We start from the raw sequence: 21087 nt of genomic DNA on the forward strand, positions 1-21087 counted from the left end.
TCAGATATCATTTAAAGAGATAGCTAAGCAGACTGTTGCCTCAGCCAGGAACTTTCCAGAAAGAAGTCCTATAAATTAGCCATTGCTCAGGAGTGGCTGTTTCCTAGGCAGAGCTGGCCCTTCATTTGTCTACATAAGGCTAATTTATTTTTGCAGCCAGATGTGAGCTGACAGCCATCACTCAGAGCTTCCTTCCCCCACTGTCACGAGGTCGGGAAAACAGTCACGTTTCCCATTTTACAGAATCCCCATCAACATTATTGAAGATGGATGTATCTTTAAAGCAAAGATTGATTGTGGATATCGGAGTTATGGTGCCATTTATCATGGTGAATATTATTTAGACTTGGGTTGTACAAGGCTGTAACTTGAGACCCAGCCAGGGGAGGGACAATCTGGAAACGCGAATCCATGAACTTTAATGGATGGATGCTTTTTTCAAAGCTCAACTCACTATAGTGTGATTTACTTTTCTTACAGAAGGGAAACAAGCATTCCGGTTTTAAAGGGACAGCATCCCCGACTGTCCTGTTTGGAGGGCCCCCGGCCCCCACACTGAGGATAGTCAGGGTGCAGGCAGAACTGCTCTCGAGTGCGGTGGCACAGCCCGTGGCCATGCAAACGTGTGTCAAAGACCACTTTCAAGATCTTCCTTGTCCATTAGCACCCTGATAATATTAGACATCCAGATGCACCCCACAGCTTACCACTTTTGGGGACCCAGGAAAGACTATGTATTTGAAGCCAGCTCACCTCTCCTAAGGGCTACAGAAAGCAGCCTTTTATATGTAAGAGCCAACGAAGAAGGAACTCCTCTTCCTTGTCGGGAGCATGAGGCTTTGGCCAGAACGGGTGGTAATCTCCAGATGCCTAAAGGTGGAATCATATGCAAGAGAAGTAGCCCTGTCGACCTACTTAATACCAGTCTTTCTCGTTTCGCTTCCGTATGGCATGGGTATTGACGTTTGCTCAGCTGGGAGTTCTAAGGAGCTTCCTGCATAGGATCAGTGCCTCAAACGGTGAACCTTCCAACGATTGGTTCTCATATCCTCTATTCTTAGAGAACTGTAGAGCTGGACAGGCTAGTGAATTTGTTTTTCCTTCTCAGGGCGGGGATCCCAGAAATTCACACATAATTGCATAAGCCCAGGAGCCAGGGGAGACTCCCTTCCTCCGATTGATTCAGCATTGCCCCGTGTGCTGCTGCTTGGGTCTGCAGGACCACTACCTGGGTCACGGCTCCTTTGCCCTTCACTCATGATATTCGTGGCTAATGTCTCATCCTTCCGTTTTAGGGTTTTGGGCTCATAGAATGGAGAGGGGAGCTCCTAACAATGAGTGGAGGGTGGGCTGAGGTTGGAGCTGGGTCGGGCAGGTGCTAGGTAGCTACACCCTGCCATCCCAGCGCCGGCCCGACACGGGGCCCCAACTCCGGGCGTTCCTAGCAAAGCTGGATCACGCTGACCTGCACGGGGCTGCCACCACTGGCCCCAGAGCACCACGTGCCATGGCAGCTATGATGCCGCTTGTGACTTCGAATGCATGCCCTCCCTCCCCCTTTGGGCTTTTAAATATAGACAGTTCCTCGCGACTGTGCAGCCTAGTGAACAAAAAGTAATTCTTTCTTTCTAGCATTGGAAACTTTTCAGCGTCTGGAGGGTGCATAGTCTGTCAGGGTGAATGTAACGGCAGACAGGACACATGCCACGTGACAGGGTCCGTCAGACCACAAATCTCTGTGCGCGAAGCTTCTCCCTGCTGTGTCTGTGTCCCAGGGGACACTAGGCTCTGTGGGGGCAGGGCTGCGCAATCCTCCTGCCCCCGGAGCCTAGTACCGCTCCCCATCATGCTTGTCCGGTGGCTGAGCGTGCCCAGTACAGAAGCTGGCTCCCACCAGGACAGCTGAGTGGGGTCTGAAAGGAAACGGGGACCCTTGTGCATTGAGAACCACTAACCCACGTCTGGTCATGGGATGGTTCTCTTGGAAGCAGCTGTCCTTATAACATTGACACACCTTTAAAGAAGATAATCAAAGTCCACTGTAACAAAAAGCAAGGGACAAAGGAAGGGTGCAAAAGATTGCTGGTCCCCGCTTGTGAACATTACGTGAGGGGGTGGTGAAATGAGACCTGGAAAAATCGGGGGTCTCTTTCCTCGCCGCACATCTCCGGGTAGACTCGCTCAGGACTCTGCTGACGTTGGAGGTTTCACAGGACGCGTGCCAAGATCTCCTATCAGTCTTATCATGGTGGACAGGTCTGTGTTTATTTGCAAGTTAAAAGCACATTCTTGGCCTTTTAGGAACATATGAAATGTCTGCAAACAGGAAGTAGTCCGTCACATTCGTATGAATCACGGCATCCATAATGTGGGCTGAGGTCAAGTCGTTACACTAAATACATTGTAGCCATTATGAATGCATGGGGTCCTCCGGCACGTTGGTGAGGTGGGACACGGGGTCCTGGCGAGGGTGGCCGGGCGGAGCGGTGCCGCTGCGGGACTGGCCGCGCCGGGAGCCGGGGATCCTGGGGCCGCGGGCGGTGCGTTCACACGGCACACCTTCCCCAGGGCCCCGGGCGCCCGGGAAGACAGCAGGCGGCAACAAAAGTGGCAGGACTTCGGCAGCCACAAGCGTGCATCCGTAAGGAGGCCAAATTTATCACGGCACATTATGGAGTGCAGCAAATGTCATGAAAACCATTGTTTTTTAATTTTTTTCTTGGAGCATTTGAATGAGGTGATTTATGGTAGTTATCCATCTTAAGGGTCATCCGTCAGTTTTTAGTTGCTAGGCAATCAAACCAGCAGCTGTTTGCTTTGAATCAAGCTGAAAAGTTGTCAGTCACCACACGCAGGTATGACCTTAGTGGTTGAAAACATCATGTGTGCAAAATTAAAGAGACGTCGTCTTTCTTCCCTGATTCCCCTGACTGCCCTGTCATTTGTTGGTGTAGCACGAGCCCTTCCTGGCTCCTACAAGAAAAAAAAAAAGAACAAAGGAATGGATGGAAAATTCCTTGACTGGAAACTCGAAAATACCCTTAAACACTGTGTTTCACCCCTTCTGCGTTTGTGCAACACTTACTTAAGTGAGCACCACGGGGGATGGGAGGTGGACCCCATGATTTTTAAGATTTCAATCAGCCAGTTACACACACGCACGCGCACACACACACGCAGAGTTCGCTGGTGGGGAAAACCAAACCCCAGCAATTCTCAGTGTGTGGCCGGGTTGGAGGCCTATCTGATAGCATTTTCAGGCTGGCCTGGGTGCCATGAGGTGAACTGCAGTTTCTGTCCTGTCGGTGGGACCTTGTTGGGCGCTGGGTGGAGGGCTGCCTGGAAGTGTCACTCCACGATGCCCGCTGGCTACTCAGCCTGGAGTGGACGCCAGGCCTCTGTCCATCACTGGATACCTTTGCCCGTCTCGCAACTATCTGCTCCTGCCTGGCCCGTGTGTCATCTGCGGCCATTTGCCTGGCGCTTCTCCAACACAGGACTTCTCCCAGATCCTTGCTTTTCTGTCGGTCACCCTGGAACCTCTTGAGTCTCTCTGAAGAACGCTTCAGCTGACACTGAGAGAACATTTCTTGGTATCAGTAGCTTGCTAGCTCCTGTGTGAACCGTGTTACCTGCCCGTACCCTGTAATTTTAGATACTCACAAGACCTTTAAAACTTAGCCCTAGTAAGGAAAATAAATGCATAGTCAAACCTATTTTTAGTAATGGAAGCTAGATTTCCATTATTTGTTGAACCTTCCACGTGGGAATTTTTCCTTTGTTTCTCAGTTGACTTTGTAATGTAACTACAGAGGTAATTTTTATCAATAAGGCCAAATTTGGGGGAATCCATGTGTCATAGAATAGTATCTTCTTTATTCAGATTTACCTGGGTGGTTTCTACTTACTTGACTTTGCTGGTGGATATTTAGCCCATGTGGCTGTAAGATGTTTAGCATGTGTTTTGGAAAGTCTAAAATAAATTTAATTTGAGAATTAGGTTTGCCTTACTTAATTTGTCATCAATTATTTTGTTTTCATCTATTCATTTGGCAGGTGTTTCTGAGGGTCCAAAACATTCCTTCCAATAGCTAATTCCGCACATTGGAAAAGTATTCCAACTTAGGTTTCTCACGTACCGGGTCTCTACTGGACTCCAGGGAAACTGTGAGGGGAGCCCTCCATTCACGCCAGATAGCGGACGGGGAGGGACAAGGGAGCCCCCACCACCCCTTACTTGAAGTCCTTGAGGCCGGATATGTTCTGGAATTCAGAATTTCTCAGATTTTTGAAAGGAAATTTGGTGTATGTACTGTATATTTTTGCAGCATCCTCAGCTTAAAGAAACATGAATTTTTCTACAGCAAAGTGTATGATTATTCACACGGCATTGGGTGAGTAAGACATAGACACGCTACCGTCCATTCAGGTCAGGTTCTGGTGGACTCAGATCAGGTTAGATTTGCTGTCATCAAGTCAGGAATCTTTGTTGAGTTCTCAGACCTATTCGGATCTCGGAAGGAGTCTCGGGTCTGTGTTAGAGCACAAACCCATTTCACCGGGCTGCCCGTCTCCTTAGCAGTTGTGAAGTTCTGAGCCGGCCTCATAGCTGACTGTGTGGTAGGAGTTCTCTTTGAAGTTTTTCCTCCCGCACCCACACAGAAAAGTGATCCTCGTTACACCTGCAGCCTCCCCAGCCCTACCTGGTTATCTATTTAAAACTTGGAACTATAGAAGTGTATTTTACTCCCAGTATGTTCTCGTGCATCTTGTCAAGTACGGTCTTTTCTCGCTTTGTGGGGGCATCTGGGATGAGTACTAGCTCACAGTTCACTTAGGAAGAAAAAAGTGGAAAACTTCCCTTAACGACGCTGCAGTGTTAACGTCCATCTCCATGGTGCATATATAAATAGAGTGCGAGAAGGAGTACTTGGCCAATGATTCCAGCTCTGGAAGAGACACACCAGGGTGCCCGCTGCGCTAGGCCTGTGGGTTCTGGATAGCCCGTGTGAGCACGTGAGAATCACACACGTGCTGGCACCGCTCCTGTTTCTTCAGGGTTGGGGGGAAAGGTGGAGTCTGCCTGGTGCACTGACAGCAAAGCACTGCAGTGGCTCACAGACTCTTGGGGCTTAAGGAACCCCTTAAACAAACTTCCTTTCTGAGGGGTCATACCGGCCTGCTTCCATTTTTCACTTAGAAAGACTGTTGCATACTTCGAATTGCTGGAGAGCCTACGTTTGCAGGGCTGTTCCGCGGAACACCTGCGTGCCTGCCTTGCTCCCCACGTAGGATGCAGTTCACCGGCTGGTAAGACTTCCTTTATGCAGTCAGTTGGGAGGATTGATTATTTGATCTTTAAAATACTTTAAAAAACCCTTTTTTTGGAAGCACTGAGTGTAGGGTTATTTGTGCACATATGTAGATCCATTTTTGTTGTGGTTGTGGTTTTCAGAGCTCTTTGAAATGCAGGGCTACACCTGGGGCTTTGTTCTCTTTCCTATTCCAGGGAGTATCATTGAGAAGCTGCTAATTTTAGAAGGGCCTCTGTCTACATAGACAGAAGCTGAAACATCCTGCGTAAGTCTGGGCGATCTTCCGTGGGCCGGGCACCTGTAGCGCCCGTAGAAGAATGGTGGCCGGCCTCGGGGCTGGCCGAGGACAGCCAGAGCCAGACTGGGGAGCCTTGACTGGGTACTTGAAATTCCAGTTGCTCGTTCCCTGCACCCCTCCTCCTTCCCTCTGGCTGCCCTGGCCCCTCTTCCCAGCCGCTGCTTCTTCTCCTCCTGGACTCTGTGTCCATTTACGTCTCTCCCCAGCCCCTCCACCCGTGCTCAGGGACACTTGGCTGTTCCTCATCAAGTTTGCGCACAGTTTAAAAGTTATTTTGCAGTATCTTGAGCTCTTCAGAGGACAATTGCTCTGAAATCTAATAATTCATGATAAATACAGTTCTGGACGATGGAGTAGCGGCGATGCGTTGGGGGTAATAACTGCTTTGCCAGGGCTTTTGGGTGGTTATTTGAAAGGTTTTTTCCCATTAAATTTTGTGTTTTTTGTATATGAGATGGCTTCATGATGGTGCTTTTATGCTAGTCGGTTGGTTACCAACTCAAATTAAGAAAATACTGTGTGACTCTTGATATTTCCATTAACTTTTCTAAGTATGACATACTCATACACACACGTTTCTATAAACTTAGTTCAAGGGTATCAGGAAAAAGGTGTTTTTTTTTTTCTCCTCACATTTGCTGTCCATAAAACACTGGAGGGACAAATATTTTAGGTGGTTTTTAAAATAAATTTTAGATACTGTGCTGTGTGCCCTACCTTTCATTTCGTTTCCTCAGTAGGCCCAGCACATCGAAAGATTTTTGTCTCTTGAAAAATTGCTTTTACTGAGTACTAACTATTAGTTTCTTTCCCTTTGTCATGATAAAGGTGTGCACCCCAGCCCCCTGCTTCTGGGCCCTGTGGGTATTTAGTGATCCACACCGGCGTGCGGACACGTTTGACATGCACTCATGTGAGTGAAAGTGAGCCTCAGTGGGGCCTTCCTGAGCATACATCAAGCTGCCTTAAATCCTTCTTGGAATAAGGTGGGGGAGTAAATAAATAAATATTGACGTTGAACATATACTTCTCTTGGCTTCTTGACATGTGGACTTGGGTCACTGACTCTCATTATTACCTTTCTGGAACTTTCTGGGGGGACCCTGGTTGGGCATCGATGCTATTGGGTAAAGAACACTGGCGTGGCTTTAGTCTCAACCCCAAAACCAACTGGCTCTGTACCCCCAGAGAGGCCACATCTTTTCTTTCAATGTTAGATTTCTCAGCTGAAAATCAGGACTATCTTAACTGGCACGGATTCCCTATCTCCTAGAGTTCATTTGCTCATTTCTCCAATTGTTCATTCATTGGTTTATTTATCCAATAAATACTTATTTTGAGCACCTGCTTGTTTCCAGACAGGTCTAGGGGAAAGAAAAATAACTAAGAAGGTCCTTGAGGTAATGGATCTCATGGTATAGTGAGACTATTTTGAAAACTAAAGTGGTTATCAATATTAACTTTATATAAAATATTTTATTATGCATCCCATGCATGTAAAAATTTCATTGAGTAATGAAATAAATGTTATCAGGATTGAATATGGGAAACAAAAAATCCATTTTGCGATTTATCTCAGCTGTCTTTTCTTCTCTGCCTCCACATAATTCAACCATGGTCTGTGCGTGCCTTTGCCATGGGCGGTAGGACAGCTCATCTGCGGCCTTCAGGGTCTGCCCTCAGGGCTTGGCCCCTTCACATCTGCTGTTCCTTTACCAGGTGGGAAGATCTCTCCCTGCTGCGGTATGGACGCCCGTCATATTCTCTTCAGATGCCACTTTTTGACCTTTGCTTCTGTATCTTTCTGTAGAAATTCTGTGTACTCCAAGGTGTGCATGTGTTCAGTCCTACAAGTGCTGGTCACCACCCAGTGGCCCCTGTAGTCACCACCCAGTGATCCTGCTGGTCGCCACCCAGTGATCCTGCTGGGTCACCACCCAGTGGCCCTAAGGTCACCACCCAGTAGTCCTGATGGTCACCACCCAGTAGTCCTGATGGTCACCACCCAGTGGCCCTGCAGTCACCACCTTGTGGTCCTGATGGTCACCACCCGGTGGTCCTGCTGGTCACCACCCGGTGACTCTGCTGTTCACCATCCAGTGGCCCTAAGGTCACCACCCGGTGGTCCTGATGGTCGCCACTCGGTGGCCCTGCGGTCGCCACCCAGTAGTCCTGATGGTCACCACCCAGTAGTCCTGATGGTCACCACCCAGTGGCCCTGCAGTCACCACCTTGTGGTCCTGATGGTCACTACCCGATGGTCCTGCTGGTCACCACCCGGTGACTCTGCTGTTCACCATCCAGTGGCCCTGCGGTCACCACCCAGTGGCCCTAAGGTCACCACCCGGTGGTCCTGATGGTCACCACCCGGTGGCCCTGTGGTCACCACCCAGTGGTCCTGATGGTCATCATCTAGTGGCCCTGTGGTCACCACCCAGTGGTCCTGATGGTTGCCATCCAGTGGCCCTCCTGGTCACCACCCAGTGGTCCTGCTGGTCACCACCCAATGATCCCGCTGGTCACCACCCAGTGGCCCTGATGGCCACTCTACTGGTCACCACCCGGTGACCCTGTGGTCACCATTCAGTGGTCCTGATGGTCACCACTCAGTGGCCCTGCTGGTCACTCTGTTGGTCACCACCCAGTGGTGCTGCGGTCCCCACCCAGTGGTCCTGCTAGTCACCACCCAATGGCCCTGCCTGTCACTCCACTGGTCACCACCCAGGGCCCTGCTGGTGTTCAAGGGGTGTTGGTGTGTTTCGGTCCTTTCCCATCTGACGGGTGTGTGGCACTCCTGTTCTTCCCTGTGGCCTTTCCTGGAGTCACTAAGGTAGGTAGGTGGGCTGGGTTCTTTGGACAGACCCAATTCTAGCAAATTCTCATCCCTCTAAAACACGCCGCTCCATAGTTGTGTCCTCCTCCTAATTCTTACTGGGGAAGGGAATACAGCTGTACAGGAAGGTGGAAAGCTTGCTGTCAGGTCGCATGGCCTTTATAACAGTGGGCCCAAAGTTGTACGTGCGCCTGGAAACATTAGATCATAAAAAACATACTTAAGGGACAAATTTAATTATTTGGTTATACATTAAGTCTGGCATTCTTCTCAGTGTGCATTTGCAAATGGCAAAATCTGATGATAGTAAAAATAATAATAGTAGTGAACGTTGTCTCTATAATTTAAGCTTCATGGGGACAGAGGTTTTGTTCATGCCGCACACACAGTACCTGGAACAGTGCCTGGGAAGTAATAGGTGCTCAGTAAACCTGTGTAGAGAGACCGAATTCACTCTCTTCCTGTGCACGTGTACTATGTTCTTTAATTTTTATCGCGATCTTACTCTTATCTCTGTTATGCAGAGTGAAGCTCTGGGAGGTTAAGATTGTCATGTGGTCGTGTGGAATAAGGTAGAGGGCTTTGAAGTTAAGCCTGGGTAGGTCAGACTCCTTGACCTCCGAAGCCATCCACGGGTTGGCATTAGCGTTTGTGGTTGCCGGGGTGCTGGGACTGGCGCTCTGGATGCCCGGGCCATCCCTGGTCCTTCTGCCAGCAGCCACGGTGCCGCAGTCCTCGGGTGCACACCGAGGGAGGTGGACCAGAGGATCCCCGACATCTGTCCTCGGAAAGATGCATGTCCGGTGGCCCCTGCACCTCACTTGTGCATTCTCCTGCTGCTGTCATGCTCCCCGCATGAGATCGGAACAGAAATCTCGCCTCTCACATGCGTACACGTACGTGTGTGTGTAAACGTGCACACACTTTTTTGTTTTTGTTCCTCCAATGGCTGTAACGTTACTTTGTAGGAGAGACTGGATGACAGCCATTACATCAAGCTCCAAAGGTTAGGGATGTTTTTAGAAATACTCCTCATTTCTAAATGACTCATCCTGTGTCTCACTTATTAATTTATCTGAGGCCTTCTTGAACAATTTTTTTACTTTGTTGTTTACTCTTCCAAGCTCCCTGCTGGTTGGTTGTACCTGGCAGCCTTGTTGGGGGGGGGCAGCAGGGTTTGCGGAGAGGACAGGGAGTGTGCGGAAGTGGTGGTGGCTCCGTCGCGCCTGTGACCGGGTTCTCGTGGACAGCCCCTGCGCGCCCCTGAACTCCCCGGGCAGAGTACAGACGCCCAGTGGGTCACCCCCACGGCTACGCATGTGGGGGACCTCGGGAGCGCTCAGATTTCTAAGAATTGGCAAAGTGGATCCTTAAGTCACAGTGTTCTGGGGGAAAGCCTACGCGGGGAGTATTTGGTCTGTTTGCTGTGCAGGGTGGCGTGGTCTTGGGTGAGCCTGAGGGAGAAGTCCTTCTCGAAGGCAGGGACTGGGCTCTGAACCTCCACGGGCCTCAGTGAGGCTGAGTGAATGACTCCCCTTGACTGTCCTCGGGAGGCCGGTGCCGGGGAGAGGAGCCAGGGCTTTCTGGAGGGGAGGCCTCTCAAGAAAAAAAGTACAAAATTATAAACACCAAGTTAGGTACGAAGGTGGCTAGTACGAGAAATGACATCACAATAAACAGCAAGTCTTAAAAACCTGAGCAACATGACAAAATCCAGAAGAATTGCATGTTTTTATTAATTAGTTCCTGACCTAGCTGTTTTTCTCCATGTTCTGTGAGGACAGATAATCTCGTCATTCCTCTAGAATGGGTCATGGGAGGGGGTCTTTGATTTCTGATGGGTGGGATCCATGAAGCCTGTGACCTCCTGCCAGCTCAGCTTCCTCTTATCCACTCTAGAGCATGCCACAGGGCCCTGGCCTCTTCTCTGGGAGGGGTGGCGGGAGCGGGGAGCCGTGCTGAGGGCTCGGACAGCAGGCTCCCGGCCCCGATGGGAGCGTCCTACTTCTGCAAAGGGTCGGAGGCCACAGGGATTCCTAGGGCTGAAGAAAGGGCCAGCACGAGCAAGGGGCCCGAGGCTTTGGGGCGTCATACTAACTCCCCTGTTTAGAACCCTGTCTAATGAGATAATGGTCTGAATTAAATGAATAGTTGATATTTCAGTCCTAACATTTCATTTATTTATTATTTTTTTTGATTAAAATTTCAAGGGAGCCTCAAAGCTCAGCTCCTTTTGAACTCTTGAAAGAAACTTTTTTTTGGCATTCCCGGAAAAGCGTGGCCATATAATGATTTCGTTATGGAAGAATATGGACACCTTGACCGGGAGCTTGGGTTTGTTCTGTAAAAAAGCACCCATCGTTATGCGAAACATTGTGTAATTTCATCGGCACAGAATTACCGAATAATTACAAAAATAACAAAATTATGAAAATAGCTTTTTATACAAATTCTAATTTGCTTAATTAAATTTTCATTTTAAACTGCCAGCTGTAAGAAAATTCTCAACCTCTTGAATGTATCTTTTTGAGAATAAAGTGTCAGTTTCTTTTTATTTTTTTAAAATAGATTCTACCTGTCTTCTTCCCTGCCTGGGATGTATACTCTTCAGTGAGAAGGAAGAGGCCCAGAAGCAGAACTATGAGGAAAACGCTCTCTGCACGACACGGGGAAAGCCCGGCCTCAGTTTCCCCTGTTTTGAGGAAACCCAGTGTTTCTGGAGAGCCGAGCATCTGGGGCGGGTTGTGGCCGTGGCTCCCTGCCCAGCTTGGCTCCTCATTGCCAACATGTGGACAACATAGGGTCAAAGGGCCTGACGCCCGTGCTTGAGCCACCCCGTTGGTAGAACTGACCCTTTAAAGACAAGCTGTACACTTTTGACCTTAGGAAGTAGGCATATCCTTGGAGGGTGTCATGTCTAAAAAAGTACATTGTCATTTGACCAAGCAAACGTAAACTCGTGTGCTGCCGGTTTTAGTAGGGGTTTTCTTTAAAGGCTGCCCGCTCTTCTTCTCTGGTTCATGGCTTTGGGTACGTCACCTCCCCCTGAAAGTGGTGACTCTGCAAATTTTAAGGACAATGACTTGGCTTTTGAAGAGAGAGAGAGAGAGAGACATTGCTACCNGAGAGAGAGAGACATTGAGAGAGACATTGCTACTTTTTTTTTGGCCAAGTTTGGAATTTGTATGAGATATTTCGAGAATGTGTGTGAAAGTTCCAGGGTCCCAGCGTTCCTGAGAAACTTGGTGGTTTACAGATGGGTCAGGTCCTGTGTGGACCCGCATGGTCCAGTCACTGGAGCGTCTTGCTGTCTTGTGTGCAGAACCCTGGACCGGGTCTGCTCCTCGGGCCGCACGAGCTCTTCCTTGCCGGGCAGCGTTGTGCCAGGCCCCGTGCACACGGGCGTGTTCTCCCCCAGCCTTGGCCACAAACCACAGATTCCTGTTTGAATGAAGACGTGGCCTCCGCCGCAGCCACCTGCCCTGATGGGAGCCCCGCGTGGGCCGGCCGGGCCCACCCACGCTAGGATGTGGCCCACAGGGTCCTCTCTGGGGACAGCCCCCTGCTGCTCAGGGGCACTCGCGGTGTGCCACTGCTTTCTCTCCTCCCCTGTTGTAAGTTACTTCAACAAAAGGATCCCATCCCACAATTTTGTAACCATCACAAAACACAAACCTACTCAATTTTGATCGTCGGAGTCACTCAATAATTTTTAACAGCCAGTCAAACCTGCTATTTAGAATAATGCATTCAGAACAGTGGCTCATTTACTGCGTGTTTTCCGATTTTAAGCGAGTGTTTTGATGTACGAAGACAGCGCTCAAGTGATGCGTGCTCCGGCACCTGGGCCGGCTGGGCAGGACGCACCCTGGCTGGGGTCGCGTCTCCTGTTCGCTCTTCCACTGATGGTTTCCCTCTCATTGATCCACGGATGCTACTGAGTGCTTGTTGTTTTCGATGCCAGGAGCAGTCGTGAGCACATCACATTCCCCATGGACATGGGCCACCTCTCCAGGATGCGGCTTGAGTGTCCTGCAACATTTGGATCTGTGGGTTCCAGATTCTAGGGGGGGGTGGGTGGTCTGCCCCGACAGTCCAGTGACACTTCTGGGCGTTAGCAGAGCTGTGCTTCGCCCCCTCCCTCCCCTTCACAAACTCTAGCCCTGTCACCAGCTTGCAGTTCAGGATTCACTGGCCAAGGCCGGGCTCTACTGCCCCATTGGCTGGCCACTTACTTTGCTGAGTGGAGACCAGGGTGGTAGGTCTGCCCTGAATGATTCTCCTCCCTCCCTCCTCCCTGGGTCAGGGACTGGGGAGGTGTGTGCTGGTAGGTGGGACAATCCCCTAGGCGTTAAGGACCACACATTTCATTGTATAGTCGGGCAACTAACATCTATATCGTTTGCCTGTGACTCTCTTACCCAACTTCTTGGATTTCTTCCTTGTTCAGTGAAGCTCCTTAACCAATAAGTAAAAATTAAAACCTAGAGGGAATTTAATAGTTAAGCCAGTAGTTACAATGATGGGAATTCATTTCTCGCAGTTCTGGAGGCTAGAAGTCAGAAATCAAGGGGTCAGCGAGACTGTGCTCCTTCGGAAGGCTCTGGGAGAATCCTTCCTCGTCTCTTCCAGCTTTCTGTAGCTCCCGGCAATCCTGAGGGTACCCTGACTTATGATGGTGTCCCCCCAGTCTGCCCCCATCGTCACATGGCCTCCTCCTCTGTGTGTCTGTCTGCTCTGTGCCTGTGTGTTCTCTGGTTATAAGCCACCAATCACTGGATTTAGGACCCATCCTAATCGATGGGTTGCAACTTAACTTATCTACAAAGACCCTGTTTCCGAGTAAAGTCACAGTGTGAGTTTCCAGGAGGACACGAATTTTGGGGGACTCTCTTCAACCACCATAGGAGAAAAATATGCCTTATCGTTTGTGCAGCAGCTTTTATTGAAGATTGAAGGTAGAGACATAGTAGACATACAGCCTACCGTGAGTCATATGTGTGCTCGGCATGCTTTGTAAATATTAGATATTGATAACCGATATCTTGATTGTTGATAATGAATGACTGACAGTGTCATCTTGGCCACTCGGTGGTTCAAGTGTGGCCATCGCTAATCCCACAGTGAGAGGAAGGAATGGACCTGTCCTCCCGGACTTGCCCTGGAAGGGTAGGTGCTTACTGATCAGCTGTGAGGAGCCTACAACTTGACCATCCGGGAGGGGGATACTGAAGAAGGGTCCCCAAATAGCTCATGCTCCAGAAAGTTGCAATACTGTGATTCATTGAAGCATCTTGAAACAAATTGAGGTCAGTAAATGAGTGGAGCGTTAGTCATGTGGAGTGTGTTTCCGTGACATTTGATGACTGAATAGCAAAATATTCCTCCCACTTGGTTTGGGTTAGAGTGTATCATCTTCAGTCTGGAGGGCCGCTGCCCTGTCTACGCGCTGTGGAGGCGCCATCCAGCTGCGAAATTGTCCTGCAGAGGGCCCACCATCTACAAAGCAAGTGGCCCTTGTTGGATGTGGTGGGGAAGGGGGTGCGGGCAGCTCAGCAGTGAGCAGCCGCTAAAGATGGAAGGTGGGGAAAGGGACGGAGCTCACGGCTGCTTGGATTTCACAGCCCTCTGCTTGGCTTCCCGCAGCTCCTACCCACTGCCCTGAGGTAGATCTGCCCCTCATATTGGGGTCTCACCCTTTTCCTTCCCAGTGGTGTCTCCCTTCTACCATGAGGGGCCTCATCAGCAAGTGGGAGCCACTCCTGCCCAGTGGGGGGGAGGCATGTACTCTGGGGGGCCCACACCAGGGATGCCGTTGTCTGCAGGAGACGCAGGGGCAGGACCTGTGAGGACTGGCAGTTGTCCTGGGTGTGGTCTTGGTGGACCTCTTTCCTTGGGGTTCTGAGGATGGGGTTGGTCCGAGGGCCACTCAGGGACAGCACAGGCCTTGTAAACCCCCCTTTACCTCCTGCTGGACTTGCGTGGCCTCTGGATCAGGTGATCAGTTGTAGCATTAGTGGTTGTGGGCAGTGTGTTTGCAGCGACATTTGTCAGCAGGGCCAGTAGGAATAGCTGAGGAATCTTCAGATGTAGGAGAACGACACACGCCATATAGTTTCACTTTCAACACCAATCACCAGTAACCCATCCTAAATTAGCCCAGGAGTCCAAAAAGTTTTTTTTTTTTTTCCAATGCCTTTTTTATGCACACAGTTCCCCTTTGAGTTTAATTTGAATGGTTTTGTCTTTTCTTAAAATTATGAATAGGGCTCTTCAGGTGTGGTACAGTGCGGGATCTTGGAAGGAGCAGGGCTGATGGAAAAAAGAGGGCCAGGGGCAGACCATTCAAAACCCACGCAGCCTGGGAACCAGAGCACACGCAAAAGAAATCATCGTAAAACAAAACAAGTTTCTAATAAATAAAGAAATACTATAGTAAATATGAGGCTCTACATTGGGGAAAAGGCGAGCAACAGAAGCTTGTTGAGATGCGGGGAGGAGCACGGAGCCGGGCGCAGAGGACTGGCTTCCCTGCGCACACTGCATCCGGCTGGCCAGCTGCCAGGGCTGCCCTCTCGCCGGGCGCGAACGTCCACGTGCTGCAGGAACCGGTGGGAACCATGGGGCGCCCTTGTGAGCTGGATGTGGTTCCTTGCTTGACCGATGGAGGACGAGCTGGACGCTGGCTTTCTCCAGCAGAGCACGGGTCGGTCGGGGCATCGCGGCTGTGGGTCTTCTCTTCGGGGCTGTTTTGCTTGGTCAATCTCGGGCCTGTTTCAGTCCCTTTTCCTGGTGAAGGATGCGCTCTGGGTGTCCCACGCTCTATGGCCTTGGTTCGATGTTGGCTTTGTGTTCCCCCAGATCTCACTTTTGTGACTTGGAGACAGTGGATACTAGTTACAAAAGGAGGTCTGAGCTTAGTAGGAGTTGATAAATGTAGCTGAAAAAACAAAGATTATTTGACCTCATTCTTTTCAAAGATAATAATCCGGCCCTGAATATGGGAGAACTCCTCTTGGTCTCCATCTCCCCTCCCCTCTGTCTCTCCACCTCCATCTCTGTCTGTCTGTCTCTCTTTGTTCCCCATGCCCTCTGTGTGTGCGTGTGCGTGTCTGCTAACACTATAGGAGAGAATTCTTTTAAAAGTTAATGAAGGAGTTGCAGTGGAACCCTATTAGATTTTCCTTCCATTAAATGCCTGCTACAGACTTTTAATGGATGTTTTTAACTAGGCTTTGTTATCAAAAGGACTATTGCACAAATTAAAACCAGGCCTACAATCTGTGAAGAGAAACTGGATTTACTTTTTGCCTTTAGGTAAAACAGAGAGGAGCTGGGAGGAGGTGAATTCCACATTGGTATTTTGAGAGGTTGTATTCAGGAAGATAGCCAGTACTACCTAGAGCTATGGAAATAGTAAAACACTTTGCGGGGGTCTCTCTTTGTGAAATGAAGGCATTAACAGGAACCCTGGATTTTTAGAGGTATGTGAATGTTAATTTTAAGCTATTATATTGATATTTAAAATACCTTCTTAGCTTTTATGGGGCTGCACTGTGCTTTCTGTATTTAAGCATGTGAAAGCTGTACTAAGAAGGGAAGATTGGACTTTTCTCCTTACCATAACCACAGTGTACAGACTTGCTAGAAACGGCTGGATTTTTAGTTTCTCATTTTAGTCCGATTTATTTGATCTCAGGGTGTCTCCCCCTTTGGCCCTATACAGTCTGTTTACTGAAACTGCAGAACTGCAGAATTTGTGTTTCAAGCTTGGGAAATTCTTGTCTTATCTGGGGGTGTACCAGAGGACAGGTCCTTGTTGGAAGAGACCATCACTCACATTGTGTCTCAAATTCTTCATAATCTTGGCACTGAGCAAACGATGCCAAGTTCCGTAACGCTGCCCGCCGCGTCTACCATAACGGAGAAAAGTAATGAGTTCTTGTACTCAGCGTCCTGATTATTACATCTCAGCTAGCCTTTGTCTCTGACTTCTATTAAGACAGTTTTCTGAAACAAAATCCGCGGCCTGGAGCGCCCCGCCCCCATGAATGTGTGCGCCCATCCTGTCCGTCACCACCAGCCAGGGGGGCGCCCTTACCTTATAAGTATCCCACCAAGATGCGTGTTTCGAATTTTACTTCCCCTACGCCAGACGTCTTGAAGAGAAGGTCCAACACAGAGCATTTGTGAGTTGGGCCTTTCCCGCGACAGACAGGATCCAGTTCTCCGGCGGGAAGTCGCCGAGATGCGTGCACCGCGCGGGGCTGTCTCGCTGCCTGCCACAACGTGAGTAACGTGGGCGTGTCACCTGGCAGAGGAGGAGGAGGAAGTGCTGTGGCTTCTTGGGCTGTCCCTGCTCACCTCAGGAACGTGGGGTGACGTTGGGAGTCCCCGATCTCTGTTCAAACGCTGATGGGGCATCGCAGATATCTGTGGTGTTGGCACACAGACCTGGATGGGTGTGGGGGTGTGTGTGTGTGTGTGTGTGTGAGAGAGAGAGAGAAAGGTAGAGCCCTTCATCAGGTCCATCGAAATGTGCCCCAATGCAGAGCTGTCCATCACTGGGCTGCCGGGGAGCTCAGAGCACACAATTAGAGCGACTGAAATCTCTGATAGTAGATTTAATTTTATGAGCTGTATTATCCAAGGGTCCTAAGCCATTGAGATCATGTCCGAGTCACAGAGTACAAGACATGATGCCTTTGATTCTTTGTGTGTGTGTGTGTGTGGGGGGATTAAAAACCCGTGGCCTTTTTTTTTTTTTAGGCACAAAACTAGTGTAATTGAAAGAATAATTTGATCTGCTGCTGCTACAGGAGAAGAGCTTGAGATGTGGCAAATTTTCTCTCCTTTCCTCCAAATTCAAGAATTTAATGCTAGCAGGTGAAGTTCTGAAGGCTACTATCAAGTATACAGAGACAATAACTGTCTTCAAAGCGGAATTTTGTCAATATTTTTTGCTGTGGGCCAAAGAACATTCACGGTAATGGAGTACTGAGGCTCGACATGGAGATGTTGAGGCGAGCAAGGGCCTGGAGGATTTATTCCGAGTTTGAGCCCGCAGTAATTTGGCGGTATATATGGCTTCTTCAGAATCTTGGCTCTGGCAAACGGAGGCGCCCGAACACGGTGCTGTCTTCGGCCAGCGCCCTGGCAGGTGTGCTGCGCGGGGCCGGCGAGGCGGCAGAAGGCCCCCTGGCTGGCAGCTTCTCTTCTGACGGTCCCATCAGCCCACCGCCGGCTCCCCAGCTTCAGCAGGTGCCAGTGTTTGTGGACGGATGAAGCACACGGCACGGGTGCCGGACATCGGCCAGGCCGTGGCCGTGACCTTGTGTTGGCGGTCGGCGGTGCAGCCGCCTCTCCTCCGCACAGCTGCCGGGGCCGCGGTCTCCCCGGCTGGCTGAAGCGCCATGTCCCTGCTTCTCAAGATGCCATCGTGCCAGGCCTTCGTGGGAAGTTGGTTGAAGAACAGACGGCACAACCCACAAGATCAAATGGCCTTTGTGACTTAAGACAGATGTGAGGTTCAGGGCACCGACGCCCTTGCCTCCTGAGTTACCTGACTTCAAAAGGAGTCACCCCTCCAATTGCAGTTTGGAAAGCACCCTTCCCCTCGCTGGGTCTGTGAGAGCTGGTGTGTGCACGGTGAAGGCCCATCTGGGAAAGCAGTTTTCTGATACAGAGGGGATGCCAGTTTTGTCCTTTTGCTAATATTCTGTGTATTTAGTATAATTAGGGAAAGAGAAGAGTAGCCACACATCCACGGAACAATGAAACAACAGCTTGGTCCTTCTCTTGAAGTGTGAAAAATAGGGGCGACTTTATCATTAAATGTGCTTGTTGCTGTGCTCATTTGAAATGTTTAGACTTTACCTTTTTTTTTTTAAAGCTTCCTGTTCATTTTAATGGAAAAGGGTGATAGCTGAGGATTTTATTTGTTCAGAGCCACGGTGCTGGCAAAGTGAAAGTAAACCGTAGACTTCCGGCTGCATTTAAAACCCAGAAAAAACAGAACTCTGTTTTCTAAGATACAAAGATAAGGGCAGTAGTCAAATGCATTTTTTGGGAAGAAATTTCAAACAACAGAAACCACCCAGAACTATTTTTTATTGAGGGTAGCTATGAAAAATATATGCAAGCTTACAAAAATGTTTCTAGCCCTGAAAAATATGCATCCACCCACCAGACAGGCCGTCCATCATGCTCGCGGACGGCGTCCGAATCGTGGCTCATCGCCATATCAGTGCCTTTAATGACTGCGTTCTTGTTCACGTGTCAAATTCTTACTTGGGTCCGACTTGATAATTCTGCTGGCTCTTAATGAAGACTTTTTCCCTTCAGAAGTATCATGGCATGAAGTTTCATGTGGAATGTGATAAAAGTGTATTCATCCCTAGGTTAGTTTAGAAAGTACGAAATTTGCGTCCACATATTTCTTTTATGCTCATATTCATGTGTGCATTTCAGACACTAATATGGGATTGTTTGGTACTCCTTTATCATTATGTGTCATTCGAAGATTATTTATCATGATGAGGTAGAGAAATAGTGAACTCAGAAATGTGGAGACTAAAAATATAAATTTATTTCTGTAAATACAGTGGATAGTTAATTGGCCTACATTAATGGAGGTCTGAAGTAAAAGAAGATAGAAAAACTACAGATTCTAAAAAATGTGTTTTTTTTTTCTCATCTGGAGTCCATTTTGTATAGGAAGTTCGTGTTTCAATGAAGTATGACGTGTATGTATATATTTACTTGCCTAATTTTATTTTTCCTGTTAATAATGCAGCCGGATTGGTCTAATGTGTCCAACTTCACAAACTGTGATCATTTAATTATGCTGTATAGGGTCCGCATTCCTTGCTAAGTCTTGTGTGATGAAGCTGAGAATTTCTGTAGACAGTTAAGAAACAACAGCGGAAGCAAGGATTCAGACATCTGGTGTGTTGGGGAGCAGGTGGAGTCCTACACCAGTGGGATTAAGGATGAGCCCTTTCTGTTTTGGAGGATGGACACGTGCTTTCCAGTGTGGAGGGAGCCGTCCCCATGCCTGCAGCTTGTTGGATGGGGAGGGGGCAGGACAGGTCTGGTTAGGAGTCCCGTGGCTGTCCCCTGCTTAGAGGCGGAGCTAGAGCAGACAGCACTGCACCCCAGGGAACCTCGCTGCTCCCCACTGGCTGTGCTGCCCTCCTTCTCTGTTCACAGCCTCCTCAAGGGTGAAACTTTTAGAGACTTTTCGGCACCTGCCTTCCCCTATGCTCCAGGTCACCTGGGTCTCCAGGTTCTGGTTGTGTTGTTTTTGCACACGTCTCTGCAGAGGACTCTCCCCCCACCCCTAATGCACCCCCAAATTTGCTTTGTCACCAGTACTTCATGCTGGGCCAACTGCCCCAATATTCCTCTCCGGGGTAGTCTTACGTGTAGCTCTTTCCACAGTGATCCTGGGGAACGCTGTCCTAGAAGAGGTTAAGAATCCCAAGTTTTTTTGTGACAACCCAGTTGTGGGTCCTTGGGAAATTAAGGTATCCTGCCCAGGCCCCAGTTTCTCCATCTCTGAATTGAGGGGGTGGGGTTAGAAGCAAGCTCTGTTCTGTCCTGGGCTCTGCCCTGTGCTCCACCTGGGTCTCCTTCTTGCTCCTCTGTCCATCAGCGATGAATCCCAGACTTTGCTTTTACATCGTTCCCCTGGGGCCCCCTGCCCGGACTGAGTACCTGGAAGGACTTCCCTGCACTGAGTTCCTGCCGTTTGAGGGGTCTTTCCTTCCAGTGCAGCTGCCAGTATACACCCCCCTCTGTTCCCCGCGTCTGGCCCTGTTGCACTGGGTCTGTGTTCCTTGCTACAGTGAGGATGCCTTGAAATTGGAGCTGCCTTCCCTTTGCCCCTCCACTGCCCCGCTTGGTGCCCAACGCACAGGAGACCCTGAGTCAACTTTCGGTGAGTGAATGAGTGAATGGGCAACCAGCCAGCCAACAAGTAAATGGGTCATTCAGTCTTACCAATTCCTCTGCTAAGATCACTCCTTCCTGGAAGCTGAGAAAACAGTCCCTCAACAGGAGGGCTGTAGAGCTCTTTGGTCTTCATAGAAGGCTTGGTCACTGTAGGGCTCCAGGCTTAGGTCATTGCCAGAGTGTTAAGTTCCTAAATGAGCTTATGCGTCTTTGCATCAGAGACGTTTCTTGACTAACTCACCAGATGGAGTAACTCAGTGTTACTGGCCATGTTGGAATCACGCATTTAGGGATGGGGGAAATGGAGGTGGTCTTCGATGGGATTCCTGCAGTGCATTAGGAGCTGAAGGAACCCAGGCCGGCTGGGCGGCTGACGGTGGCAGGTGAGGGCTGTGGGCTCCGACTCCGGCTCTGTCTCTTGCAGGTGCCCTAGATGGCGTAGTGTTTGCAGGGGAGGGGCCTCTGCGGCTCTGCCCAGTGGCTCAGCTGTCTTTGCATTCCCTTGCTTTTACCAGCCATCTATTTTTTCTTCTTTTTACTGGCAAACTCCATTACTATTACTTTATCTTCTTAATTTGAGAGAAAATTATGGGGAATTCACTCCTCTATTACTGAATGTTTTTTCTCTTTGTGCAAGTGTTCGTGTGATATGCAAAATGTGTAAAATATAGATAAAAAAATCAAAA

The 21087-nt window shown here is 49.3% G+C and overlaps 2 long non-coding RNA genes across 2 annotated transcripts; one reads left to right on the forward strand and one right to left on the reverse strand.

Annotated features, from left to right (window-relative positions):
• Positions 1-11592: 11592 nt before the first annotated feature.
• LOC117795936 lies at positions 11593-19107 on the forward strand. The gene is made up of 2 exons (XR_004620129.1): positions 11593-16735; positions 17216-19107. It is a non-coding gene; the product is annotated as an uncharacterized LOC117795936 (long non-coding RNA).
• LOC117795937 lies at positions 15261-16597 on the reverse strand. Its single transcript, XR_004620130.1, has 3 exons — positions 16548-16597; positions 16287-16359; positions 15261-15339 (listed from the first exon to the last, which is right to left on the reverse strand). It is a non-coding gene; the product is annotated as an uncharacterized LOC117795937 (long non-coding RNA).
• Positions 19108-21087: the final 1980 nt, after the last annotated feature.

The sequence above is a fragment of the Ailuropoda melanoleuca genome, chromosome 14 (genome assembly GCF_002007445.2).
Source record: "Ailuropoda melanoleuca isolate Jingjing chromosome 14, ASM200744v2, whole genome shotgun sequence".
NCBI classification, from domain to species: Eukaryota; Metazoa; Chordata; class Mammalia; order Carnivora; family Ursidae; genus Ailuropoda; species Ailuropoda melanoleuca.